Source organism: Odontesthes bonariensis, chromosome 11 (assembly GCF_027942865.1).
Source record: "Odontesthes bonariensis isolate fOdoBon6 chromosome 11, fOdoBon6.hap1, whole genome shotgun sequence".
NCBI classification, from domain to species: domain Eukaryota; kingdom Metazoa; phylum Chordata; class Actinopteri; order Atheriniformes; family Atherinopsidae; genus Odontesthes; species Odontesthes bonariensis.
The window spans coordinates 25,393,047-25,420,737 of NC_134516.1; the positions used below are offsets into that span (position 1 = coordinate 25,393,047).

General features: G+C 42.7%; 7 non-coding genes and 2 pseudogenes across 7 annotated transcripts; 1 reads left to right on the plus strand and 8 right to left on the minus strand.

The window, feature by feature from the left end:
- Window positions 1-79: 79 nt before the first annotated feature.
- Window positions 80-198, minus strand: LOC142393611 (5S ribosomal RNA; annotated as a pseudogene).
- A 358-nt stretch (window positions 199-556) lies between these two features.
- On the plus strand, window positions 557-675 carry LOC142393636 (5S ribosomal RNA; annotated as a pseudogene).
- A 692-nt stretch (window positions 676-1,367) lies between these two features.
- LOC142393573 (5S ribosomal RNA) lies at window positions 1,368-1,486 on the minus strand. Its single transcript, XR_012772145.1, has one exon. It is a non-coding gene; the product is annotated as a 5S ribosomal RNA (ribosomal RNA).
- Window positions 1,487-4,811: 3,325 nt separating this feature from the next.
- LOC142393584 (5S ribosomal RNA) lies at window positions 4,812-4,930 on the minus strand. The gene has a single exon (XR_012772146.1). It is a non-coding gene; the product is annotated as a 5S ribosomal RNA (ribosomal RNA).
- A 16,125-nt stretch (window positions 4,931-21,055) lies between these two features.
- LOC142393755 (5S ribosomal RNA) lies at window positions 21,056-21,174 on the minus strand. Its single transcript, XR_012772167.1, has one exon. It is a non-coding gene; the product is annotated as a 5S ribosomal RNA (ribosomal RNA).
- A 1,596-nt stretch (window positions 21,175-22,770) lies between these two features.
- On the minus strand, window positions 22,771-22,852 carry trnas-gcu (transfer RNA serine (anticodon GCU)). Its single transcript has one exon. It is a non-coding gene; the product is annotated as a tRNA-Ser (tRNA).
- Window positions 22,853-24,942: 2,090 nt separating this feature from the next.
- Window positions 24,943-25,024, minus strand: trnas-gcu (transfer RNA serine (anticodon GCU)). Its single transcript has one exon. It is a non-coding gene; the product is annotated as a tRNA-Ser (tRNA).
- Window positions 25,025-26,034: 1,010 nt separating this feature from the next.
- trnas-gcu (transfer RNA serine (anticodon GCU)) lies at window positions 26,035-26,116 on the minus strand. Its single transcript has one exon. It is a non-coding gene; the product is annotated as a tRNA-Ser (tRNA).
- A 1,010-nt stretch (window positions 26,117-27,126) lies between these two features.
- Window positions 27,127-27,208, minus strand: trnas-gcu (transfer RNA serine (anticodon GCU)). Its single transcript has one exon. It is a non-coding gene; the product is annotated as a tRNA-Ser (tRNA).
- Window positions 27,209-27,691: the final 483 nt, after the last annotated feature.

Consider the following 27,691-nt stretch of genomic DNA (forward strand, 5'->3'; position numbering starts at 1 on the left):
GCTGGTTAACTTCCTGGTGTCTGTGTGGCACACGGTGATGGTCAGATGTTACATGCAGGCCGCAGAGAGAAGAGAAAAAAGCTTACAGCACCTGGTATTCCCAAGCGGTCTCCCATCCAAGAACTAAACAGGCCGGACCTTGCTTGGCTTCCGAGATCGGACGAGATCGGGCGTGTTCAGGGCGGTGTGGCCGTAAGCCACAATCCCTGTCACAAATATATGTTATATAGGTGCTGGAACCATACGTTTCCCCTATTTTTACCAGAGAGCTGGCTTGAGAGGCTGCTGTTGAGCCTGCACGTTGACTTCCCTGATGTGATTGTTCTCTGCAGCTGAAAATGGGACTCTCAGATAACTTAGTGTCTGTCAAAAGCCTCTGTTCCCTGTGTGTAGTTTTGTGTCCGTTGTCATATAGAGAAACCAGGGAAGCTCAATCCCACGACATGCTCATAAACTGCGTCTTCTCTAAACAGTATAGTTCTATTTTACAAGTCGGAATACAATAACAGATTCTGTTTCAGAATCTATAAAGAGCTGGTTTGTGATTCCTTTGCTGGCTTACGGCCACACCACCCTGAATACGCCTGATCTCGTCAGATCTCAGAAGCCAAGCAGAGTCGGGCCTGGTTAGTACTTGGATGGGAGGCAACCTGGGAATACCAGGTGCTGTGGGTGTTTTTTTAACCAACAGGGGGCGCTGTTCCATCAAACTTCACATTAAGAACACTGAGATGTACAAGTAAACAGATACAATCCCACAGACAGCGACTTATTTTGAACTATTCAAGACCGGATATGTATATTGAACACCTGTTGCTTTCCTTAGCCTGGAAAATCTCTTGGAATTGGCTTTGTATGTATGACTTGGACTCATTTTCATTTTAATGAATTGGATTTGATTGCTTATGCACCTGTTGCTCATCTTTTCTAGAAAAAAAAAAAAAAAAAAAAATAAAAAAAAAAAAAAAAAAAACACGCCTGATCTCGTCAGATCTCAGAAGCCAAGCAGAGTTGGGCCTGGTTAGTACTTGGATGGGAGACCGCCTGGGAATACCAGGTGCTGTAAGCCTTTTGGCTTCTCCAGGCGCATGCAGTTTGGCTACGTCAAATGCAAAACTAGTCCCTGTTTGACTTTTTGGAACTTGTCCTTTCTGAGGACAAAGTTGAATGTATGAGGATCAAAGCCAACAATGGCCTGGGACATCTCAGCAGATCCAGGATCAGCAACATGGAGACTGAGAGCCAAACAGAAACAGAGGTGTCTGCCAACCAATCAGCAGCAGCCCAAGCTGGTTAACTTCCTGGTGTCTGTGTGGCACACGGTGATGGTCAGATGTTACATGCAGGCCGCAGAGAGAAGAGAAAAAAGCTTACAGCACCTGGTATTCCCAAGCGGTCTCCCATCCAAGTACTAACCAGGCCCTACCCTGCTTGGCTTCCGAGATCGGACGAGATCGGGCGTGTTCAGGGCGGTGTGGCCGTAAGCCACAGTCCCTGTGACAAATATATGTTATATGGGTGCTGGAACCATACGTTTCCCCTATTTTTACCAGAGAGCTGGCTTGAGAGGCTGCTGTTGAGCCTGCACGTTGACTTCCCTGATGTGATTGTTCTCTGCAGCTGAAAATGGGACTCTCAGATAACTTAGTGTCTGTCAAGCTCCTCTGTTCCCTGTGTGTAGTTTTGTGTCCGTTGTCATATAGAGAAACCAGGGAAGCTCAATCCCACGACATGCTCATAAACTGCGTCTTCTCTAAACAGTATAGTTCTATTTCAGAAGTCGGAATACAATAACAGATTCTGTTTCAGAATCTATAAAAAGCTGGTTTGGGATTCCATTGCTGGCTTACGGCCACACCACCCTGAACACGCCTGATCTTGTCAGATCTCAGAAGCCAAGCAGAGTTGGGCCTGGTTAGTACTTGGATGGGAGACCGCCTGGGAATGGCTCATGACCCCCCCAAGTACATATTGCTCAACCCTGGGATCGATCGAAAATGATCAAAACGGATGGTGCCATCTGGTGGTCAAAATCCTGAAGTGTTATTTACGGAAATTGTTATGTACAAAGCCTGATTTCCTTTCTAATTTCTTGAATTTCCCCATGGGGATCAATAAAGTATCTATCTATCTATCTATTGAAATCCACTAGTCTGCTGAATGTTTTGTGTATTATTTTCATAGTTTCAGTTGATGAGATTCATATAGTCAAGTGGAAACGTGTGTAACTGTTACATTTTTGGGCTGAATTAAGAAAGGGTGTAATGTATCAGTGAATTGATGTGTTATCTTACACTATCCCAACCCTTCTGAAACCCAAGCATACAGAGACTCCAAAATACTTGAAATACTTTTACAACTTTTAATTTTCATCCAGAATGTGTTTCATTTAAAAGGCAATGCATGAAAACACAAGTATACAAGATCTGTTTGGTTTAAAGCTCGCTCACCACGACAAGGTACAGATCTACGAGCGAGAACACGAGACAAGACGAGAGACAAACATGTACTACCATTTGCAATCATACAGTTAAACATGGAGCTGACAGACATACAAACATCACAAAGACATGAAGCTGACAAAGACAAACAAACAACACGCATGACAAAAACACAGATTATCTGAACATGAACAACCACTAAAGGGTATGTAAACTAATTGTGTTAGATCAGAACTGATTACGGTTAAAATGATTGAGGTTAGATTGGCCTTGATACTGAACATAGCCCAGAACATGTTTGTATAAAAAGATAATAAAGTGCATTTTAACAGCAACATAAATAAAAAAACAAACACAAGAACTGTAAAGTGCATTATTTGTAACTTTTGAACTATATAAATAATAGATTATACTTTGAAACACAAACACACACGCACACACACACACACACACACACACACACACACACACACACACACACACACACACACAAACAAAGTTATTTACACAATTATTTACAGTTATTTACACAGTTCCCCTCTTTTCCAACTCTGCATCCACCACACATTTAAAGTGTATGAAGCTGTCGTACACCACACTGTCAAACCCAGAGGTGGTGGATTTCCTAGTGGTTGGACAGTAGGAAAAAATTTTCTGGGTGCTTCCAGCCACTTTGTCCTTGGGAGGTGTGTACCTCTTCCGCTGTCCACCACAATTAGGCACGTGGCAAGCCCCACATGGCCGCAAGGACTTGTTCGGCATGAGTGCCGAGACTGTTGGTGCAGGAGGTACAAAGCTCTGGCTGCACGATGGCCCACGAAACAGGACGGAGGGAGCCTGTGGCTGTGAGGGGAGAACCAGCAGTATGGGTGCTGCCGACACAGGGGGTGGTCCATAGGTGGATGCAGCAGGCTTTGGCTGGAGGTGGGTGGATGCAGCAGGCCCTGGCAGAATGGGGGTGGGCGCAGCAGGCTTTGGACGAGTGGAGGAGGACGACGCTGTGGGCTGAACGGGCCGTCTCACAGAAGGCACAGGCTCTGGCTCTTCAACAAATATTCTGGAAATATAAAATATACATGTAATGAGTATCGATATGACGTATGTGCTATTTGCTTTCCACAGCCAACAGGTGAAACAAAGTGCTTATGATCTGGTACAGTAAAAAGTGAATAAATGAGTAAAACTAAAAGCAGATGAGGGCTTAAATACATTTTTAGAGACCCTACAGCCCTCATAAAAGTAGTAACCAAAAACAGCCCATTCATTCATCACTTTGTTTGTAGCATACAAATCGTTGACATGTTTACACTTCTAAAGCATATTTCCACATCGAATTTCAAATCCAAATTGTTGTAACACCATCTCTATGATCTTAAGAAGCGAGGTAGAGTGTCTGATCACGTTTTTAAAGTATTTCCAGGGATCGTCAGGTTACATTACAGGTAGGTCATTCATTTTCACAGCAGGATGCTAATCGTTTTTGCCAGTTTTAAGAGAATCATTCAACACAGCAAAAGTGACATCTAGCTGGCTAAATGCACCACCGATTTACCAACAGAAAGAGCTAAGAATGAAGAATATTGAACTTAGTTGAGAGAAACGGGAGCGTCAAATGTGTACTGTAGGCTATCGCTGGATTCGCCGGTTCAGCTGTTAACAGTCGCGTTAATCTGCCGGTTTTCAAAGAAACATTCAACACAGCAAAAGTGACACCTAGCTGGCTAAATGCACCACCAAATTCCAAACAGAAAGAGCTAAGAATGAAGAAAATTGAACTTACCTGAGGGAAACGAGAGCGTCAAATGTGTATCGCTAGATTTGACAGTTACCGGCGACCGCCATCTTGGTTTGAAATGCAGACGACCCCAGTGTGACGTCACACACATGCGTGAGCCTGCGTGAGCCTGTTCGCTCAATGATTGGTCTGTTGAGCGCTCAGCTCTGCTCAGCATTGCTCAACCATTGGCTGATCGCTGCTCAGCTCTGCTCAGCATTGCTCAACCATTGGACGGCTGACGATCGCTTTAGTACTTGGAGGAGAATTCGCCTGGGAATACCAGGTGCTGTAAGCCTTTTGGCTTCTCCAGGCGCATGCAGTTTGGCTACGTCAAATGCAAAACTAGTCCCTGTTTGACTTTTTGGAACTTGTCCTTTCTGAGGACAAAGTTAAATGTATGAGGATCAAAGCCAACAATGGCCTGGGACATCTCAGCAGATCCAGGATCAGCAACATGGAGACTGAGAGCCAAACAGAAACAGAGGTGTCTGCCAACCAATCAGCAGCAGCCCAAGCTGGTTAACTTCCTGGTGTCTGTGTGGCACACGGTGATGGTCAGATGTTACATGCAGGCCGCAGAGAGAAGAGAAAAAAGCTTACAGCACCTGGTATTCCCAAGCGGTCTCCCATCCAAGTACTAACCAGGCCCTACCCTGCTTGGCTTCCGAGATCGGACGAGATCGGGCGTGTTCAGGGCGGTGTGGCCGTAAGCCACAGTCCCTGTGACAAATATATGTTATATGGGTGCTGGAACCATACGTTTCCCCTATTTTTACCAGAGAGCTGGCTTGAGAGGCTGCTGTTGAGCCTGCACGTTGACTTCCCTGATGTGATTGTTCTCTGCAGCTACTAACCAGGCCCCACTGCATGAAAAGAAGGATTTGTGGATGTATGTGGCCCCTTACATGTCCGCATACGTTGAGCCCCTGCATTTGCGGTGGTAAAAGTGAAAACTTGGCCCAAATTGTCGCAAATTGACCTGGCAACTGCTCCCCCATGCCCCCCTCCCCTCCCCTACTTAGGAGAGCCTTTAATATGTAAATGCCAGTGATCAGGTCAGGAGGTGCCACAGTCATTTTCAAGTGGGGTGGGGTGAGGTGAGGTGGGGGGTGGGCAGGCCTGTTTCTACACGTTCATCACCATCACCTCCAACTCCAGCCAAGTTTGTTGCTGTGTTGTCTTGAAAAAGAAGAGGTGCACGCTGTCTGCTGGTGACAGGTGATGCATATCTGGTTTTTTTTCTCCCAAACACCTCTTTTGTAATACCGCTTTTTGTGGGCAAAATTCAAGGATTCAAGGATTCAAAGGTTTATTGTCATGTGTGCAGTTAGAAACGTGTTTCCCTGAACAAAGAAATTATTTTCTTTGTTGCCCGCACTGGATGTCCAAATGTATAATAATAAAGATAAGATAAAGATAAAATAAGCATGCAACAGCAATATTCTAAAAGGTTTCTTAAATAAAATAGAAATAAAAATATATAAATCTGGCCTGTATACATAATGTGCAGTAGTGCGCTCAGTGTTTTATTGTGTATGGCTTAATTCGGTGTCACAATGGTCACAATATCGCCGAGGTCTTTTCTTTCTCCTTGCAGAGTCCATTTTTGTGTCAACACAGTGCAAATTGCCAGCTGTGGTCAGACAACATTAAATAGCAAAAGGACGGGAGGTTGTCTCGCGAGTATTCCGTGTAATGACGTATACGCATATGAGTGGTGGAGCTTAACGGCTCGCATAAGCTCTCGTTCAATCACGTATGAGAAACATTGTGTCGTGCAGTGTAAACAAAAAGTTTAAGGAGCAGATCTGGCGGCAGAAAGGCAGACAGAAATCACTGAAAACTGCCCTGGTATGCGGAATACAATGGGCTGGAAGACTACTAGCTTTCAACTCCCCAGCAACTCTCTGCGGGTCTACAGGTTTGTGTGTTTTTTTCTACTTGCACATGACCATTTGATTGTTTAATTTTAGTCTTGTTGACACTGTACAGCACTTGGGACAGTTCTCGCTGATTTTAAATGTGCTGTATATTAAACTTACTCACTCACTTGCTTACAGGCAGATAAAATGAAAGTCCTGTTGAATGCTATGACCGGGATGTCTCGTATGGTGGCCAGCACTGTGGCTACGGTCGTGGAGAGGGTGCTGGAGGGAATCGACCAGAGGTTCGCTAGGTTGGAGGCAAGATGGCCGTCGAGAATGGACTGAAGTTACATTCCAGAGAAGTTGAAGAGCGCGCCCCCAAGAGAAGGCGGATACAGAATCCGAAATTCGCGGTAAGAGTAGGTTATTGACTGTGGCTTTAGGCTAAACTCAACTTAATTGTGTCCATCACGTGAAAACCAGTGTGAGTTTCTTTATTTAAAAAAAATGAATTTCGGACTTCCGGTGGAGCGAGCATCTAAGATGGCCGTGTAGGGAATCCGCTACGAAGCCGTTCACCTTACCCCCTCCTTTATTTAAGGATTGACATATCCTAAACACTGAAAATAAGCGTGCGGAGAATTACAACTTGATATTAATATGCAACAAGTCCAGAAAACCCTTACACAGTACGGTTTGAGAAGTATAACTCGACAGACTCAGGAAGGCACAGAGGAGCACATGGCGGCTACTACAGACCCACTGCAGATGGATACTGCAGCTGAGCTAACGAACATTAAGGCGCTGCTACAGAACATCGCTTCTAGTATGAGTGGGTTAAAGTCGGGCATGGATGCAGTTCAAACAGCGGTGGAGAAACTGGGAGCTCGGGTGGCTGAAGCTGAGACTCGAATTTCAGCCCTGGAAGATAAAGACCAAAGCTTGGGTGTCGCGGTGGACACGGCTACCAAAACCATCGCTCAACTTCAGGAAAAAGTAACTTACTTGGAAGACGCCGGCCGCCGTAATAATGTCCGTATAGTTGGAATATCAGAGGGCGCCGAAGGACGAGACATGCAAAAGTTTGTACAGACATTTCTGGAGGAAGCATTGGATATCGAAATGGGTCCGGACTTCGAAATCGAGCGCGCCCATAGAACAGGTCAGCGGGGCAACAGAGACCGACATGTCCTGGTGCGTTTCCTGAGGTTTGGAGCCAGAGAAGCAGTGCTGCGGGCGGCCCGGGAGAAGAATCGTGTGGAATGGAGAGGCAAGCGGGTATCTTTTTACCAGGATCTCTCACAGGACATCATCCAGAAGCGCAAAAAGTTTGATGGAGTGAAGAAGCAGCTGCAGGAGAAGGGGCTTCGGTACTCCATGTTATACCCAGCCGTGCTGAGAGTTGTGGATGAAAATATCCGACACACCTTCGCTTCTCCAGAGGAGGTGAGAAGCTTTATTTCTGGGAGAGCCTCATGAAGATCCCAACGCGACACGGAGGACATTATTGATTACTGGAGATGTCGGATGAGCCGTCTTTAGGCTCCATCTAGGTGAACTATCACGAGAGTCATCCTCTGTTCTCCAGGTACATATTGGGATATAATATCAGATAAGATACAGTTATGTCTATATTGTTCGAGTATGCTTGTGTTCACCATATCTAAGGGTGTAAAGAAGTTAAATCATTGCAATATTGCTGCATCTGTTACATTTCTCTTTTAAAAAAAAAAAAAAAAAAAAAAAACTGCGTAATAACAGCAGGTATATTATTTTGGAGCAGACCGGACCTTTTTTTTCCGGATTGGAATATAACTTTAAGACATTAAATTCCTGCTCTTTATATGACTTAGGTTTTGGATTTATGTGGTTGCTTGTACAAAATACAGGCTTAGTTAAGTTCTGTAGCCTATAAGATAATAGGTGTGTGTATTTGACGCGTGTGGAGGAGGAGGAGGAGGGGGGGGGGTGTGTTTGGCGGGTCAGGACTTCGAGCTCCACGGACGCACTATTCTGTTGTTTTGGTTTGGGGGGTTATGGAGAACCGTTCTGTTCTTCTCAAGGTTCTCATATGTGTCTGGGTCTGTGTGTCTTTTTCTTTTCTTTTTTTCTTTTTATGTGTGTGTTTTGTATGTGCACCTATTTAACTCAGGGAGACATAAAATTCAGGCCATTTCTCACATGGTACCACTTTCACTGGCATTTATCTCAGAAATTGACAGGATGCTTGAGGGTAAAATAGCGGAAGGGTTATATTAATATGGCAGATATGCTTAAGGTCATATCATGGAATATTAAAGGGGCAAATCTTGCTATTAAAAGGAAGAAACTTCTTCTATATCTAAAACAAAAAAAAGTAGACATCTGCTTTTTGCAGGAGACTCATTTAAATAATGAGGAATCAACTAAGTTACAAAGGGATTGGGTTGGTAAAATATTTTATAGTGCCTATTCATCAAGCCAACGAGGCGTCTGTATACTAATTCGTAAAAATTTAAACATCACTATCCACAAACAACTCTCGGACGGGGAAGGTAGGTGGGTTGCTATCAGTGTAGACCTATGTGGCAGCAGATGCTCTCTTATCAATGTCTATGCACCAAATATAGACTCTCCAGATTTTTTTGTTGACATTTGCAATGTTGTGAAACAAATGGGGAATACATACGTTATTATTGGGGGAGATTTTAATCAGGTAAGGGACCCGACCCTAGATAAGTCAAAGGTTGCCAATACAAGATTAGTACATAAATCCCAAGTAGCTATTGATGTTTTAGAAGAGGAGCTGGGTCTAGTTGACATTTGGAGGACTCTGCACCCCCAAGATAGGGAATACACCTTCTACTCAAACCCACATTCTTCATATTCACGGATAGACTATTTCCTAATATCCAAACAATTAGTGAGTACAACTATCACTACCTCAATTGGTAATATTGTATTATCAGACCACGCTCCAGTTGAAGTGGTGTTAGGTTTGGGGTCTTTATCTGATAACCCTAGAAGCCGTTGGAGACTCAACACCTCTCTACTTCAAAATGAAAAATCCTGTAATTTTATTAGAAAGGAAATTCTTGAGTATTGGGAATTTAATGAAGGATCAACTACCAACCCAGGCCTAGAATGGGATGCATTCAAAGCCTGTTTGAGGGGCCGCTTAATTCAACACAGTTCTTATTTGAAAAAACAAAATACTATGCGATTACTTGAATTGGAGAAAAAAATTAAAGATCTTGAAAAAATATATGCATCCCAATTAGATCCAGCGGTGTTTACACAGCTAAACAAAATGAAACTTGAATTAAACTGTATTCTACAGAAGAAGGCAGAGTATGCATTGTTTCAATGTAGACAAAAATACTACGAGCAAGGTGAAGCGGCAGGGAGATTTCTGGCCCAGAGAGTAAAACAACAGTATAATCGCACTTTAATAACTTCTGTGGAGAATGAAAAAGGGACCTTAATGACAGACAGGGGGGAGATCAATGAAACATTTAGGGTATTTTACCAAAAATTGTATTCATCCCAGGGTACAATTGACCAGGAGGATATAGATAAGTTCTTGTCACAGGCACACCTGCCGACCCTGTCCGAGGAAAAACAAAAAAAAATAGGGGGAGATGTCACATTAGAAGAGGTTCAGCAAGCTATTAAAAAAATGAGCTCTGGGAAGTCCCCTGGGGATGATGGACTACCGACAGATTTTTATAAGGAATTTGTGGACCTAATAGCACCAAGGTTAGTGATAGTATTCAGGGATGCAATTGAAAGGGGCAAAATGCCAGAAAGTATGCAATCGGCAGTAATTACTCTGATACATAAAAAAGGTAAGAATGCGCAGCAATGTGGAAGCTATCGCCCGGTGTCTCTAATTAATGTAGATGCAAAGATATTGGCCAAGATATTAGCTATAAGGCTAGAGGCGCACCTGCCCAGTCTTATTCATCCAGACCAAGTTGGTTTTATTAGAGGAAGGTCATCTGCAGATAATGTTAGGAGATTACTTCATTTAATTTGGCAAGTAAGAAATAGCCCTGAAGCTGTGGTCGCTTTCTCTCTCGACGCTGAGAAGGCGTTTGATAGAGTGGAGTGGGGATATTTGTTTAGGACACTATTTAGGTTCGGATTAGGCTCCTCATTTATAAAATGGATTAGACTTCTATACTGTAACCCCAAGGCCTCAGTGTTAACAAATGGAAGAATGTCCCCACACTTCCTCCTTCACCGGGGCACAAGGCAGGGTTGTCCGCTGAGCCCCCTAATTTTTGCTTTAGCGTTGGAACCCTTAGCAGCTGCCATTAGAAATAACACAAATATCAAAGGTATCCAAGCTGGAAAGATGGAACACAAATTACTTTTGTATGCGGATGACATTTTGTTACTGACCACAAATCCGGAAACAGCTGTCCCTCAGATTCTGTCTGTGATTGATACCTTCTCTCATATCTCAGGTTACAAAATAAATTGGGGAAAATCAGAAGCAATGCCCCTCTCTAGACTGTGTCCACCAAGTATTAGACAGAATTGGCAGTTTAAATGGCTTCCTTCAGGTCTAATGTATTTAGGGATAAAGCTTACACCAGGTTTAAAAGATATAGTAACAGAAAACATTCTCCCCCTGCTTTTGAAAATCGAGAGCACCCTACAAAACTGGGCTAAATTAGGGTTATCTCTGCTGGGAAAAATAAACATTCTTAAAATGATGGTTGTTCCACAGATTAACTATATCATACACCTACTACCCATGAGCTTCCCTCCTGCACTACTTAAAAAATTCAATACAGCAGTAGATGCTTTTTTATGGGGAGGTAAAAGACCTCGTTTAAATCGAATTAAAATGTGTGCTGCAAAGGAGGACGGAGGTCTTAACCTGCCAAGAGTGGACTGGTACCACTATGCCTTTTCTCTTAATCAGATGGCCAAAATATATACTGCAGAGGACCAAGCTCCGGGTTGGGTCTTGATTGAAAAAGAACTTACTGAGCCAATCCCGTTACAGGCTTTTATTTCACAAACTGAGGGAGAAATTCCATATAGAAACCCACTGTTGTTGTTTGCAAGGGAAACCTGGCAAGCATCACATCGTCTTATTAGACTAAACCCTTTTTTTACTAGAAGGTCATCCCTTTGGCATAACAAACTATTGAAAGTTGGAAAAAAAACTATCTATTGGAAGTCCTGGATTGAAGCAGGGATTAGCTATATTGGGGATGTTTTTGAGGGGGACAATTTTATGTCCTTTACACAAATTGCAACTAAATACAGAATCCCAAAACGAGACTTTTGGAAATATCTGCAATTAAGAAGCTGTATAATGTCTGCACAACGAAAACTCCCCTTGTTACCTCAAACTGAGTTACAAAAACTAGTCCAGAGCAACCAGGGGACTAGGGGTGGGGCATCTAGATATTACAGTTTTATGAGACAATCCCACCCACCAAAACTTGAGGGTCTCAAGAGAGCATGGGATGAGGATCTACGGGGTGAGATAACTATGGAGAAGTGGAAGGAAATAACCGGATCCTGGTATAAGACATCTAGAGAAATACAGACCCGCTTAATTACATATAAAATCATACATAGGCTTTATTGGACTCCTTGTAAGATGGCGAGACTAAAGCTCTGTGAATCTGACTTGTGCTGGAGATGTGAGAGGAGTAAGGGAACACTTTTACACATGTTGTATGAGTGTGAAATGACACAAAACCTTTGGGAAAATGCAATATTTTTCATTAACAAAGTGTTCAAGACAAATTTATCTCAGAGCCCTGCCCTATGTATTTTGGGCATAATAACAGAGGGAATAGACTTATCATTCCAGCAGACTTTATGGTGTAGATTGGCCCTTACTACAGGGTGCAAGGTTGTTTTAAGACACTGGAAAACCAAAAATTTCATACCATTTAAAGAGTGGTTAGGAGAAATGAACAAAATAGCGAGCTACGAGCAACTGATTTTCAGGCTGAACAATAAGGAGGAGATATTCATGAAACTATGGGGTCCCTTCATAAGGGTGGTGCGAGATGGTTGATTGGTGGGGAAATGTTGATGAATCTTTATGTGGATGGCGAGATGTGTCCTAACTGTGACAAAAGTCTAATTTGTTGTTGGACGTGAGTGACGAAGCCAGGTGAGATGCTGGAGATGTTAACCCTGTGTATGTAGATGTATGTAATTATTTTTATGTTTGGATTAGTTTAGTTTATGTAAGCATTTTTTAGCGAGTAATGTTTTGTGTGTGGGTTTTTCTTTTTCTGTTTTTTTTTTTTTTCTTTTTTCCTGTTTTTTCTTTTTTTTTCTCATGCTATGTTGTTCTATTCTTGTCATTGTTCATATGTTGTTCCTTTTGTCGTACTGTTGAAAAGCAATAAAAAAGTGAATTACAAAAAAAAAATGAATTTCGTGTTTTCAATTTATAGGAAGCGGTTCGCCGCCTGCATAACTCACCGTGGCATTATAATCCAGGTCAAGGGTAAGAATAAGTGAATGTTCTCCCAATATCTAGTTGAGTTGGACCCGATGTTACGTTAATGCAGTTTTTTTATTAACCATAGGCCTGTTGTTTTTACAGGCTACTGTCACCTCACAATATGGATGTAACGAGTCGCTTGAAGGAGGCGGTGGCAAACAGTCCGAACTTCAGAGAGGCAGACGGGGACACTATCGAGGGTGAGCGGCGCTGACTTTTACCACGGCTCTGGCACTGACACTTTTAAGCACTGGTCATTTTATTCATTCCTCTTGTTTGTTTGTTTTTAGCTGCGTGACGGACCTGTGTGCTGTGCTACAGGCGCGTCTTGAAGCCAACCCGAAATACTCACAGTCTCACAACAGAAGAGTGAAAGAGAGTAAGAACATATATGCTGTCAATATGACTTTCGTTACTTTATAGACAAGTTGTCAATATGCTGTGCATGGATTATTTATTGGTTATTCCAACAGCTCCCAGAAGCCAGCCTCTGATCCAGGATGAGGACGTCTGACAACTCCCGCAGACCCTGCAGGGACCGGAGGAATGCGAAGAATGCGGATTCCAAACGGCGGCGTTTAGGCTTATTGTGTATATTGTAGGCTACAGCAGTGTATGTATATAGTTTTCAATTCTTTATTATCGACATGGTTCTTATTACAATGTAAGCTATGTACATTGTGTGGTGTGGCAATAAAAGCGCTTTAAAAAAAAAAAGTTTCCTTTTTCATTCTCAATAGATTCACGTCATTCATGCCTGCATTAGCCTAGTCATAGTGCAGCTTATAAGAATGACGTGAATATATGAAGTACACAAACATCCCAGGAATATTAGTAATCATAATCACAATTATTAATCATAATTGCTGAGTGATATGCCCATATAAAGTATGCATATATTAACCTTATTGGCCAATGGGCGGACAGCTTTACAGGAGCTTTTTTATGTAATCACGTGCCTTTTTTGTCCAATACCAGCAAGGCCAGTGAGAGGTCCAGGCACTCTCACAGCGGGGTGCTAATCGCTGGGCCATTAGCACCCCGCTGTGAGAGCCCGCCGTGAGTCGGGTTCGTTTCCGACGATTTTGTCGCTCAACAAACTTAAAGTTTGTCTGCCTGCAAGCGCCCAGGTGCGTCCGAAAATTAGGCAAATTCGCGGAAGTTCACTGCCGTCCACAGTGACACAAATCCCTCTTTTCGTGCAGTGCCCGACCCTGCTTGGCTTCCGAGATCAGACGAGATCGGGCGTGTTCAGGGCGGTGTGGCCGTAAGCCGCAGTCCCTGTGACAAATATATGTTATATAGGTGCTGGAACCATACGTTTCCCCTATTTTTACCAGAGAGCTGGCTTTAGAGGCTGCTGTTGAGCCTGCACGTTGACTTCCCTGATGTGATTGTTCTCTGCAGCTAAAAATGGGACTCTCAGATGACTGTCTGTCAAGCTCCTCTATTCCCTGTGTGTTTTGTGTCCGTTGTCATATAGAGAAACCAGAGAAGCTCAATCCCACGACATGCTCATAAACTGCGTCTTCTCTAAACAGTATAGTTCTATTTTACAAGTCGGAATACAATAACAGATTCTGTTTCAGAATCTATAAAAAGCTGGTTTGGGATTCCTTTGCTGGCTTAGGGCCACACCCCCATGATCACTTGTGACAGTCGGTGCCCTGCAGCAATTTGATTGAGAGAGAGCGCATGCGTTTGAAAGAGTGAGTGAAAGTGTTTGGTGAGTGTTTTGACTGACCGTGTGTGAGTTAGATTTGTTTGTATAGTTGTGTGTTTTGTTTTATTCCCCCAGCAGCTTCGCTGTTCGGGGGAACGTCCTCGTTTCGTGTGTTTTTGTAACCGGACGGATAACATGGCAAACGAAAAATGGAACGGAAAATGACAACGATACTGAACAATGGAGAATGGCTGACGGATGACAGGCGAGGGAATGATGGTGGGAAAGAAAGCGAGATTAGGAGAGTAAATGAAGGTATGAATAAAGGAGAAAATGAAAATGGAGGAGAGAAAGTGAGAAATAATGGAGAAGTGAATGCAGCAATTTGGAATGGAGAAAGCAGAAGTGCGAGTTTGAATGAAGAGAATATGAAGAATGACAGAGAAAATGTGAAAGATGGTGGCTTCAAAAAGGAGCTGACCGTGATTGTGGAGCTAGCAGGGCCAGACAAAGTGACTTTGATGGAGTTGCTGAGAGGCATAAAAGAAAGCTGCGGTATAGTTCTTGCCTGCAGAATGAAGGCAAAGAGCACATTTGAGATCACCATGCAGGACGGGAAAGGCAAGGCGCGCCTCATGGACGGCTTCTTATTGAAGGGAGTGCGGATTATGACAAAGGAAGTTCGAAGCAATGAACTGGTTGTATCCTTCCTTAACTTGCCCCCGTACATAACGGACGAGGAAATATGCCAAAAATTAGCAACTTGGGGGGTGAAGGCAACTTCGCCGATTAAAAGGAGGAAATGGCCAGGAACAGACGTGGCCGACGGCACGCGATTTTGCAAAGTTCAATTCAACGACAAAGTGCAATCGCTGCCGTATTCGACCAAATTTGAAACCCTGGAGGGGGGAGAATACTTTCGCGTAATACATGACAGACAAGTTAAAGTATGCCGGCTATGCATCCAGCCGGGACATATTCTAAGAGAATGTCCGGAATTCAAGTGCCATAAGTGCGCAAAACAGGGGCATTACGCACGAGAGTGCAATAATGGGACAGACAAAGAGCAGCACAACGGAGAACAGGAGGAGCAGAGCGGAGGTGGAGGAGCGAGCCAGGAGATTGTTGGCGGAGAGGAGGAGCAGAACGGAGGTGGAGCAGTGAGCTTGGGGCTCGTTGGTGGAGAGGAGGTACAGAGCGGAGGTGGAGCAGAGAGCCTGGAGCTGGTTGACGGAGAGGAGGAGCAGAACGGAGGTGGAGCAATGAGCTTGGAGCTCGCTGGTGGAGAGGAGGAGCAGAGCGGATGTGAAGGAGAGAACCTGGAGCTCGTTGACGGAGAGGTGGAGCAGATGGAGGAGGGAGGCGAGCGAGACGGAGAGGAGGAGGACCTGACGGTGGTGGAGGAGACACCAACGCAGATGAGAGGGGAGAAGGAGAGAGATGGCCACAACGGCAGCGAGCAAGGAGAGGACAGAGGAGAGGAGAGGAGAGGAGAGCCATGGTGGAGAGAAGAAGACGGCAGACGAGTGGAGCAAGCAGAGGACTGAGGAGGCAGCAGGGAGGGGGGTAGGGGGGTCAAGGGAGGACTTGCGGGCAGGGCAGGAATGTGAATGGGCAATGGGTGAAGTAACAGACAGCAGCGGGGATAACATGGAGGAGGTGATGGCAACTAGAAAAAGGCCTCTGGGGAAAAGAGAAGTGAAAAGGATTGGGAAGGTGAAAAAGAGTTTAAAATGAAGAGAAAAATAATTGTGTATATACTACTATTTATGTTAAAAATTACATCGTTTAATGTAAATGGGATGCGTGACAAAAACAGAAGGCAACAAGCCTGGCAGGTGTGTGACGGGGATATCATGTGTGTGCAAGAGACACATTGGGATGAGGAGTGCATGAGAGAAGTTAAGAAGGAATGGATGGGAGAAATGTATGTGAATAATAGTGGGGCAAAGTCCAGAGGGGTGGCTATTTTAGTGAAGAGGGGAGTAGTCGGCAATATAAAGAAGTGTATGGATGATGGGGAGGGGCGAGTGATAGGGATCACGTTCGATTATGTGGGGAAAGAATACAGACTAATAAATGTGTATGCACCAAATGAGGAGAAGGAGAGAAAGATCTTTTTTGAGGGAATAGGAGGAATGTGTGGGGAGAACTGCATGGTGGTGGGAGACTTTAACGTATGGTGTGGGAGACAGGATGCATCTGCGAGTGTGTGCTTTAAGAGCGACTCTACAAGAGGTGTGTTGAAAGAGGTAATGAGAGTGAACGGATTGATAGATGTATGGAGGGAGAGGAATCCAGAGAAGAGGGAGTTCACAAGGAGGCAAGTGGTGAGAGGGGTGTTAAAGCAGAGCCGGATAGATTTAGTGCTCAGTACGAGGGACATAGAGAATAAGATAGGTAAGATAGAATATAGGGTAACTGCACTGAGCGACCACATGATGGTAGGGTTTAGTTTAGGACAAGGCATAGAGAGGAGGGGGGGAGGAGTGTGGTGTTTGAATGGTGAGATGCTGAAAGAAAGAAAGTATAAGGAGAAAGTGAGAGAATGTATTGCAAGGAGAATAAATGAAAACATGTATGAGGATGACATTGGGAGGTGTTGGGAAAGCTTTAAAGAGGAGATAAAGGATCTGAGCATAGCTTATAGTAGAAACAGGAGTAGGGAAGAGAAGGAAAGAGAACAGAGGTTAAAGCGAGAATTAGACAGAGAAGCAGAGAGAGCAGATAGGGAAGCAGGACATGATTTAGCGAGGTATATAGGAATTAAGGAGGAGCTGAAAGGGATAGAGCAGAAGAAGTGTATGGGAGCGATAGTTAGAAGCAGGGCCAGATACGCCATTGAGGGAGAGAAGTGCACAGGATATTTTTTAGGGTTAGAGAAGACAAAGCAGAAGAGGAATTTCTTAGAACAGGTAGAAGGGAAGAAGGGAGAGAAGATAAAAGATTTTGTAGGGATAGCGGATAGAGTAGAAGAGTTTTATAGGGATTTATTTAGGAAAGAAGAGGTAGATGAGGAGAGCATAGGGCAGGTAATAGCAAAGGTGAGGGCTAGGCTAACAGAGGAGGGCAGGGACATGTGTGAGGGTGAGATAGGGACGGGAGAAATAGAGAAAGCGATAGGGGGGTTAGGGAGGAATAAGAGTCCAGGGTTAGATGGGTTGACAGGGGAATTCTACAGAGAGTTTAGAGAGGATTTAGTGCCTGTGTTAGATAAACTATTTAAATGGATAGAAGAAAAGGGAGAGATGCCAGTTAGTATGATGACAGGATTAGTTAGTATAATACACAAGAAAGGGGATAGGGACAGATTAGAAAACTACAGACCACTGAGCATGTTAAATGGAGATTATAAAGTATTAGCACGGGTGCTAGCAAACAGGATCAAAAGAGTAATAGGGACGGTGGTGGGAAGCACACAGGCTTACAGCATACCAGGTAGGGACATAGCAGACACAATAAGTAGCATCAGGGACACGATAGATTACATGAAGGGAGGAACAGGAGGGTTAGTGGTTAGTTTAGATCTGAACAAAGCATTTGACAGAGTAGACCACACATACTTGTACAGGGTGTTAGAAAAGGTAGGGTTTGGGGAGAGGTTAGTGGGATGGATTAAGAGGTTATATGATAGGGCAGTTAGTTGTGTTAAAATAAATGGGATAATCACAGACACGTTTAGATTAGAGAGGTCAGTTAGGCAAGGGTGTCCGCTATCGGCTCTGCTGTACTCGATATCTGCAGAGCCTTTAGCGGCGATGCTGGAGAACAACGACAGGATCAGAGGCATAGAGTTGCCAGGGGGGCACAGAAGCTTAGTTTATCAGTATGCAGATGACACGACAGTTACGGTTAGGGACAGGGAGAGCGTAGCTGAGGTCTTAGAGAGTGTAGAGCTGTATGATAGGGCATCAGGGGCAAAATTGAACAAAGAAAAGTCAGAGGTCATGTATATAGGGGCAGGTAGAGCAGGGCAAACAGAACTAGGGTTGAAGGAGAAGAAGGATTATTTTAAAGTGTTAGGTGTAAACTTAGGGATAGAGGCCAGAGAAGGGAGAGATATGCAGTATGAAGGGCTAATGAATAGCATCAAAAAAACACTGGAGTTTTGGAAGAAGAGAGGGCTTACACTGAGGGGGAAGGTGGTGGTGGTGAATGCGTTAATAGTGAGTAAGATTGGTTATGTGATGAATGTGTTGGATGTGCCTGAGAGAGTGTTGAAGGAGATGGAGAGAACGGTGAATGAGTTTTTATGGGATGGGAAAGGAGTGAGGATAGCTAGGGAGGTGTTGGAGAATGAGTACGAGGATGGTGGGTTAAAACTAATAAATCTAGAAAGGAAAAAGAAAGCAATGAGAGTGAAAATGATGGTAAGATATTAAAAAAATAAAAAAGATCAAGTGTGGAAGGTGTTTCTAGGGAGGGCAATAGATGAATGTGGTGGATGTGGTGGGAGTGCGGTGTACATGGATTTGAAGGAAGGTATGTTAAGCGGAGTGTCTGAGTTTCATAAGGAGGTGCTGGGAGCGTGGGGGGAGTTTGTGAAAAATGTGGAGTATGAATGTAAGAATGTGAGGCAGGTGTGGGAGCAGCCAGTGTTTTTAAACCCAAAAATCACGTGTGGGGGGAGCACAATATATAATAGGCTGATGTGGAGGGCAGGGATCAGGAAAGTGGGGGATATAGTGTATGAATATGTACCAGGATTTATGAGGGCACAGGTGATGGTGGACGAGGTGAGAGAAAGGGGGGATGAGATGGCGCTGAGAACGGCAGAAGGAGTATTGGGGAAAATAAGGGAAGGAATGCCGAGTGAATGGGTGAAAATGATTGAGGGTGAGGTGGGGGAAAATGAAAATGAAGCTGGAGAAATGGGAATGTATGTGGGGGAAGGGGAGGGGAGGATGAATGTAATGAGTGTGAAAGCAAGGGTGATATACAGAAGTCTGAGAAGGAAAGAAATAAAGAGACCGGCAGCGGAGAAAGTGTGGGAGAGGGTGATGGAGGACATGGATGAAAAAGGAATATGGAAAAACCTAAGGGTTAAATTTAACACCCCTGAATGCGAGAACTTTGATTTTATGTTGAGGCACAACAGGATTTTTAATATTTTATTAATAAGTAGATTTGATGTGAATGTAAAGAAAGAATGTGATGTGTGCAGTGTGGGGGTGGAAACGTGTATGCATGAGTTTGTTGAATGTGGGGAACTGGTAGAGTATTTTAAGAAAATGAGAAAATTCATAAATAGATGTTGGGATAAAGAAGTGTGGGGGGAAACGGGCTGGAGAGAGGTGTGGTTGTTTGGAGTGAGTGGAAGGATGGAAGGGAAGAATGCAAATTTGATAAATTATGTTTTAAGTCACGCCAGGTATGCTGTTAAAATGAGGAGGGACATAGCACATTATGAAAGAAAGAAAGTGGAGGTGTGGAGTATTTTTAAAAGCATCACGAAAAGGGACGTGCACAGGGTTTTAACACACTTGGGGGCAGAAGAGTTCACCGAGGGTTTTGTGGAGGGGAGCACGTTCATACAGATTGGGGAAGGGGATGTGAAGTTAGACTTTGGGTAGAGCAAGGGTGGATTTTAATGTTTTTATTTATTTCAATGGTTTGGTGAGGGGGCCTGTGGGCGAGAGGAGAAGGAGGAGACCTGCAGGCTGTCTCACTTGTTTTAGTTTTAGTTTTAGTTTTGTCAAGTTGTTTTTTCTGTTAATAGTTATAGTTTTATTTTTTAAATTTTATTTTTATTTCTATGGTTTGGTGAGGGGGCCTGTGGGCGAGAGGGAAGTGAAGAACCACGGGCTGTCTCACTAATTTTTTGTTCTGTCATAATGGATTTCTGTCTTTTGGTTCCATTTATATGGTTTCGTGAGAAGGTCTGTGGGATGGAAGAGAGGGAGAAGACCCAATGATAGCCTCACAAATTTGTGTTTTTGCTTTGACTGTATTGTAAATAATATATGTGTATATAAGGTTCAAATGAGTATACATGTAAATATGTGATTTGTTGTATGGTGAAATTTGTACTTAAAAAAAAAAAAAAAAAAACCTGCACGATCTCGTCCGATCTCGGAAGCTAAGCAGGGTCGGGCCTGGTTAGTACTTGGATGGGAGACCGCCTGGGAATACCAGGTGCTGTAAGCTTTTTCAATTCCCTCTACAACCTGCAGGGGGTAATGCTGCTCAGTCAGTAAGAAACGTTCTCTTTTACTTTTCATTTAACAGTAGATCAGAACAACTTCCTCTCTTATACTGGGAACACACTAAATGAACACCTCCTGTCTGTGCTCAAGGCTTTCACGCTTGTCACTATCTTTGTCAAAAAACTGGATGCAGAGTTTACAAGTAGTTGCATTTTCAGTTACGTGGGTACTGAGTGATTCATGACATGTGACCTAATGGGCTTACAAACTTTATAAAAAAAAAAAAAAAAAAAAAAAAAACACGCCTGATCTCGTCAGATCTCAGAAGCCAAGCAGAGTCGGGCCTGGTTAGTACTTGGATGGGAGACCGCCTGGGAATACCAGGTGCTGTAAGCCTTTTGGCTTCTCCAGGCGCATGCAGTTCGGCTACGTCAAATGCAAAAGTAGTCCCTGTTTGACTTTTTGGAACTTGTTCTTTCTGAGGACAAAGTTAAATGTATGAGGATCAAAGCCAACAATGGCCTGGGACATCTCAGCAGATCCAGGATCAGCAACATGGAGACTGAGAGCCAAACAGAAACAGAGGTGTCTGCCAACCAATCAGCAGCAGCCCAAGCTGGTTAACTTCCTGGTGTCTGTGTGGCACACGGTGATGGTCAGATGTTACATGCAGGCCACAGAGAGAAGAGAAAAAAGCTTACAGCACCTGGTATTCCCAAGCGGTCTCCCATCCAAGTACTAACCAGGCCCGACCCTGCTTGGCTTCCGAGATCGGACGAGATCGGGCGTGTTCAGGGCGGTGTGGCCGTAAGCCACAGTCCCTGTGACAAATATATGTTATATAGGTGCTGGAACCATACGTTTCCCCTATTTTTACCAGAGAGCTGGCTTGAGAGGCTGCTGTTGAGCCTGCACGTTGACTTCCCTGATGTGATTGTTCTCTGCAGCTGAAAATGGGACTTTCAGATAACTTAGTGTCTGTCAAAAGCCTCTGTTTCCTGTGTGTAGTTTTGTGTCCGTTGTCATATAGAGAAACCAGGGAAGCTCAATCCCACGACATGCTCATAAACTGCGTCTTCTCTAAACAGTATAGTTCTATTTTACAAGTCGGAATACAATAACAGATTCTGTTTCAGAATCTATAAAGAGCTGGTTTGTGATTCCATTGCTGGCTTACGGCCACACCACCCTGAACACGCCTGATCTCGTGAGATCTCAGGCGTGGCTTTGATCCTCATACATTTAACTTTGTTCTGAGAAAGGACAAGTTCCAAAAAGTCAAACAGGGACTGCTTTTGCATTTGACGTAGCCAAACTGCATGTGCCTAGAGAAGCCAAAAGGCTTACAGCACCTGGTATTCCCAGGCGGTCTCCCATCCAAGTACTAACCAGGCCCGACTCTGCTTGGCTTCTGAGATCAGATGGCCACACCGCCCTGAGCACGCCTGATCTCGTCCACTGGTATAATTTTGATCTCAAAATTGGAGCCTCATTAGAAACAATGGCCTCGCGTGAAGAGGATATGAATTTATCCTCCTTTCAGAAAAAGAGAATCATTATCATCTAAATGTGGTACCATGTAGGGATGTTTGAGGTTGTTTGATTTAAAATTGGGCGAAAAAAAAGCAATTGCACTTAGGATAAGTCAAATTTAAGGTTGGGGTTATTACAATCTCTTCAGAATATACCCAAATATGGAAGAAAAACTTTGTCAAATTATAAAGGGCTTGCTTTCCAGGCAAAATGTGGCAGGATTGATGTCCGCACTCCTCAGAAATCTTTTAGGTGCTCTTCTGGTGAGAGGCCTTAATGATCATCTTATAAAGACAAACCAACTTATGTGCAAATTCAAATTTGTTTAAAATCGGTAAGAAAAAAGAATCTGCCAAACCATGAAACACTACGGATTTTCCATGTCTCACTGATCGAACGCAAGACTCTACTTGATACATTCAACCACTCTGAAAAACACTGATAAAAACCAACAAGCTTCAGTTGTGAGATCTATTCCTTTTTATGTATCAAGGAATGGATCGTTTGGTCAGAAATGGTTCGTTAATTTGGAAGCGCTAATAATACATCAATTGAAGGGGAATTAGCTCAAATGGTAGAGCGCTCGCTTTGCATGTGAGAGGTAGCGGGATCGACGCCCGCATTCTCCAGTTGTCTTAAATTTGTCCTATTTCGAGGAAATTGTTAACAGCTGGATGTGGCAAACTGAAAGAAAGACAGCTCTTTCACATTAGCCTGAAGTTAAACTCAAAATTCTTCATGATAGATTCAAACGCCCAAATGTACTTCGTGTAGGCAAATAAAAATTCTGCGACAGAAGCATTATTTGAAAAGCCTACTTGTAAGTAGTTGAATGAGAAATTTTAGCAAACCAGAACAGAAGTTGACATGCAAAGCCGACGAGAATGGGATTCGAACCCATGCGTGCAAAGCACAATGGATTAGCAGTCCATCGCCTTAACCGCTCGGCCACCTCGTCCTCTCTCTTGTAAGTTTGACCATAAAAAATTCCGTCTTAAACTACAGCTGGTATAATTTTGATCTCAAAATTGGAGCCTCATTAGATACAATGGTCTTGCGTTCAGAGGATATGAATTTATCCTCCTTTCACAAAAATAGAATCATGATTATCTAAATGTGGTACCATGTAGGGATGTTTGAGGTTGTTTGATTTAAAATTGGGCGAAACAAAAGCAATTGCACTTAGGATAAGTCAAATTTAAGGTTGGGGTTATTACAATCTCTTCAGAATATACCAAGATATGAAAAACAAACTTTGTCAAATTATAAAGGGCTTGCTTTCCAGGCAAAATGTGGCAGGATTGATGTCCGCACTCCTCAGAAATCTTTTAGGTGCTCTTCTGGTGAGAGGCCTTAATGATCATCTTATAAAGACAAACCAACTTATGTGCAAATTCAAATTTGTTTAAAATCGGTAAGAAAAAAGAATCTGCCAAACCATGAAACACTACGGATTTTCCATGTCTCACTGATCGAACGCAAGACTCTACTTGATACATTCAACCACTCTGAAAAACACTGATAAAAACCAACAAGCTTCAGTTGTGAGATCTATTCCTTTTTATGTATCAAGGAATGGATCGTTTGGTCAGAAATGGTTCGTTAATTTGGAAGCTCTAATAATACATCAACCGAAGGGGAATTAGCTCAAATGGTAGAGCGCTCGCTTAGCATGTGAGAAGTAGCGGGATCAACGCCCACATTCTCCAGTTGTATTTCCTTTGTCCTCTGTGGAGGAAATGATTAACAGCTGGATGTGGCAAAGGTGGATGCAAACTGAAAGAAAGACAGCTCTTTCACATTAGCCTCAAGTCACACTCAAAATTCTTCATGATAGATTCAATCGCCCAAATGAACTTCGTGTAGGCATATAAAAACTTTGCGACAAAACCATTGTTTGAAAAGCCTGCTTGTAAGAAGTGTAATGAGAAATTTTAACAAACCAGAACAGAACTTGACATGCAAAGCCGACGAGAATGGGATTCGGACCCATGCGTGCAAAGCACAATGTTTTAGCAGTCCATCGCCTTAACAGCTGGGCCACCTCGTCCTCTCTCTTGTAAGTTTGACCATAAAAATTTCCGTCTTAAACTACAGCTGGTATAATTTTGATCTCAAAATTGGAGCCTCATTAGAAACAATGGCCTCGCGTGAAGAGGATATGAATTTATCCTCCTTTCACAAAAATAGAATCATTATTATCTAAATGTGGTACCATGTAGGGATGTTTGAGGTTGTTTGATTTAAAATTGGGCGAAACAAAAGCAATTGCACTTAGGATAAGTCAAATTTAAGGTTGGGGTTATTACAATCTCTTCAGAATATACCCAAATATGGAAGAAAAACTATGTCAAATTATAAAGGGCTTGCTTTCCAGGCAAAATGTGGTGGGATTGATGTCCGCACTCCTCAGAAATCTTTTAGGTGCTCTTCTGGTGAGAGGCTTTAATGATCATCTTATAAAGACAAACCAACTAATGTGCAAGTTCAAATTTGTTTAAAATCGGAAAGAAAAAAGAATCTGCCAAACCATGAAACACTACGGATTTTCCATGTCTCACTGATCGAACGCAAGACTCTACTTGATACATTCAACCACTCTGAAAAACACTGATAAAAACCAACAAGCTTCAGTTGTGAGATCTATTCCTTTTTATGTATCAAGGAATGGATCGTTTGGTCAGAAATGGTTCGTTAATTTGGAAGCGCTAATAATACATCAATTGAAGGGGAATTAGCTCAAATGGTAGAGCGCTCGCTTTGCATGTGAGAGGTAGCGGGATCGACGCCCGCATTCTCCAGTTGTCTTAAATTTGTCCTATTTCGAGGAAATTGTTAACAGCTGGATGTGGCAAACTGAAAGAAAGACAGCTCTTTCACATTAGCCTGAAGTTAAACTCAAAATTCTTCATGATAGATTCAAACGCCCAAATGTACTCCGTGTAGGCAAATAAAAATTCTGCGACAGAAGCATTATTTGAAAAGCCTACTTGTAAGTAGTTGAATGAGAAATTTTAGCAAACCAGAACAGAACTTGACATGCAAAGCCGACGAGAATGGGATTCGAACCCATGCGTGCAAAGCACAATGGATTAGCAGTCCATCGCCTTAACCGCTCGGCCACCTCGTCCTCTCTCTTGTAAGTTTGACCATAAAAAATTCCGTCTTAAACTACAGCTGGTATAATTTTGATCTCAAAATTGGAGCCTCATTAGATACAATGGTCTTGCGTTCAGAGGATATGAATTTATCCTCCTTTCACAAAAATAGAATCATTATTATCTAAATGTGGTACCATGTAGGGATGTTTGAGGTTGTTTGATTTAAAATTGGGCGAAACAAAAGCAATTGCACTTAGGATAAGTCAAATTTTAGGTTGGGGTTATTACAATCTCTTCAGAATATACCAAGATATGGAAAACAAACTTTGTCAAATTATAAAGGGCTTGCTTTCCAGGCAAAATGTAGCAGGATTAATGTCCGCACTCCTCAGAAATCTTTTAGGTGCTCTTCTGGTGAGAGGCTTTAATGATCATCTTATAAAGACAAACCAACTTATGTGCAAATTCAAATTTGTTTAAAATCGGAAAGAAAAAAGAATCTGCCAAACCATGAAACACTACGGATTTTCCATGTCTCACTGATCGAACGCAAGACTCTACTTGATACATTCAACCACTCTGAAAAACACTGATAAAAACCAACAAGCTTCAGTTGTGAGATCTATTCCTTTTTATGTATCAAGGAATGGATCGTTTGGTCAGAAATGGTTCGTTAATTTGGAAGCGCTAATAATACATCAATTGAAGGGTAATTAGCTCAAATGGTAGAGCGCTCGCTTTGCATGTGAGAGGTAGCGGGATCGACGCCCGCATTCTCCAGTTGTCTTAAATTTGTCCTATTTCGAGGAAATTGTTAACAGCTGGATGTGGCAAAGGTGGATGCAAACTGAAAGAAAGACAGTTCTTTCACATTAGCCTGAAGTTAAATTCAAAATTCTTCATGATAGATTCAATCGCCCAAATGTACTTCGTGTAGGCAAATAAAAATTCTGCGACAGAAGCATTATTTGAAAAGCCTACTTGTAAGTAGTTGAATGAGAAATTTTAGCAAACCAGAACAGAAGTTGACATGCAAAGCCGACGAGAATGGGATTCGAACCCATGCGTGCAAAGCACAATGGATTAGCAGTCCATCGCCTTAACCGCTCGGCCACCTCGTCCTCTCTCTTGTAAGTTTGACCATAAAAAATTCCGTCTTAAACTACAGCTGGTATAATTTTGATCTCAAAATTGGAGCCTCATTAGATACAATGGTCTTGCGTTCAGAGGATATGAATTTATCCTCCTTTCACAAAAATAGAATCATGATTATCTAAATGTGGTACCATGTAGGGATGTTTGAGGTTGTTTGATTTAAAATTGGGCGAAACAAAAGCAATTGCACTTAGGATAAGTCAAATTTAAGGTTGGGGTTATTACAATCTCTTCAGAATATACCAAGATATGAAAAACAAACTTTGTCAAATTATAAAGGGCTTGCTTTCCAGGCAAAATGTGGCAGGATTGATGTCCGCACTCCTCAGAAATCTTTTAGGTGCTCTTCTGGTGAGAGGCCTTAATGATCATCTTATAAAGACAAACCAACTTATGTGCAAATTCAAATTTGTTTAAAATCGGTAAGAAAAAAGAATCTGCCAAACCATGAAACACTACGGATTTTCCATGTCTCACTGATCGAACGCAAGACTCTACTTGATACATTCAACCACTCTGAAAAACACTGATAAAAACCAACAAGCTTCAGTTGTGAGATCTATTCCTTTTTATGTATCAAGGAATGGATCGTTTGGTCAGAAATGGTTCGTTAATTTGGAAGCTCTAATAATACATCAAGCGAAGGGGAATTAGCTCAAATGGTAGAGCGCTCGCTTAGCATGTGAGAGGTAGCGGGATCAACGCGCACATTCTCCAGTTGTATTTCCTTTGTCCTCTGTGGAGGAAATGATTAACAGCTGGATGTGGCAAAGGTGGATGCAAACTGAAAGAAAGACAGCTCTTTCACATTAGCCTGAAGTCACACTCAAAAATCTTCATGATAGATTCAATCGCCCAAATGAACTTCGTGTAGGCAAATAAAAACTTTGCGACAAAACCATTGTTTGAAAAGCCTGCTTGTAAGAAGTGGAATGAGAAATTTTAACAAACCAGAACAGAACTTGACATGCAAAGCCGACGAGAATGGGATTCGGACCCATGCGTGCAAAGCACAATGGATTAGCAGTCCATCGCCTTAAGCGCTCGGCCACCTCGTCCTCTCTCTTGTAAGTTTGACCATAAAAAATTCCGTCTTAAACGACAGCTGGTATAATTTTGATCTCAAAATTGGAGCCTCATTAGATACAATGGTCTTGCGTTCAGAGGATATGAATTTATCCTCCTTTCACAAAAATAGAATCATTATTATCTAAATGTGGTACCATGTAGGGATGTTTGAGGTTGTTTGATTTAAAATTGGGCGAAACAAAAGCAATTGCACTTAGGATAAGTCAAATTTAAGGTTGGGGTTATTACAATCTCTTCAGAATATACCCAAATATGGAAGAAAAACTATGTCAAATTATAAAGGGCTTGCTTTCCAGGCAAAATGTGGTGGGATTGATGTCCGCACTCCTCAGAAATCTTTTAGGTGCTCTTCTGGTGAGAGGCTTTAATGATCATCTTATAAAGACAAACCAACTAATGTGCAAGTTCAAATTTGTTTAAAATCGGAAAGAAAAAAGAATCTGCCAAACCAT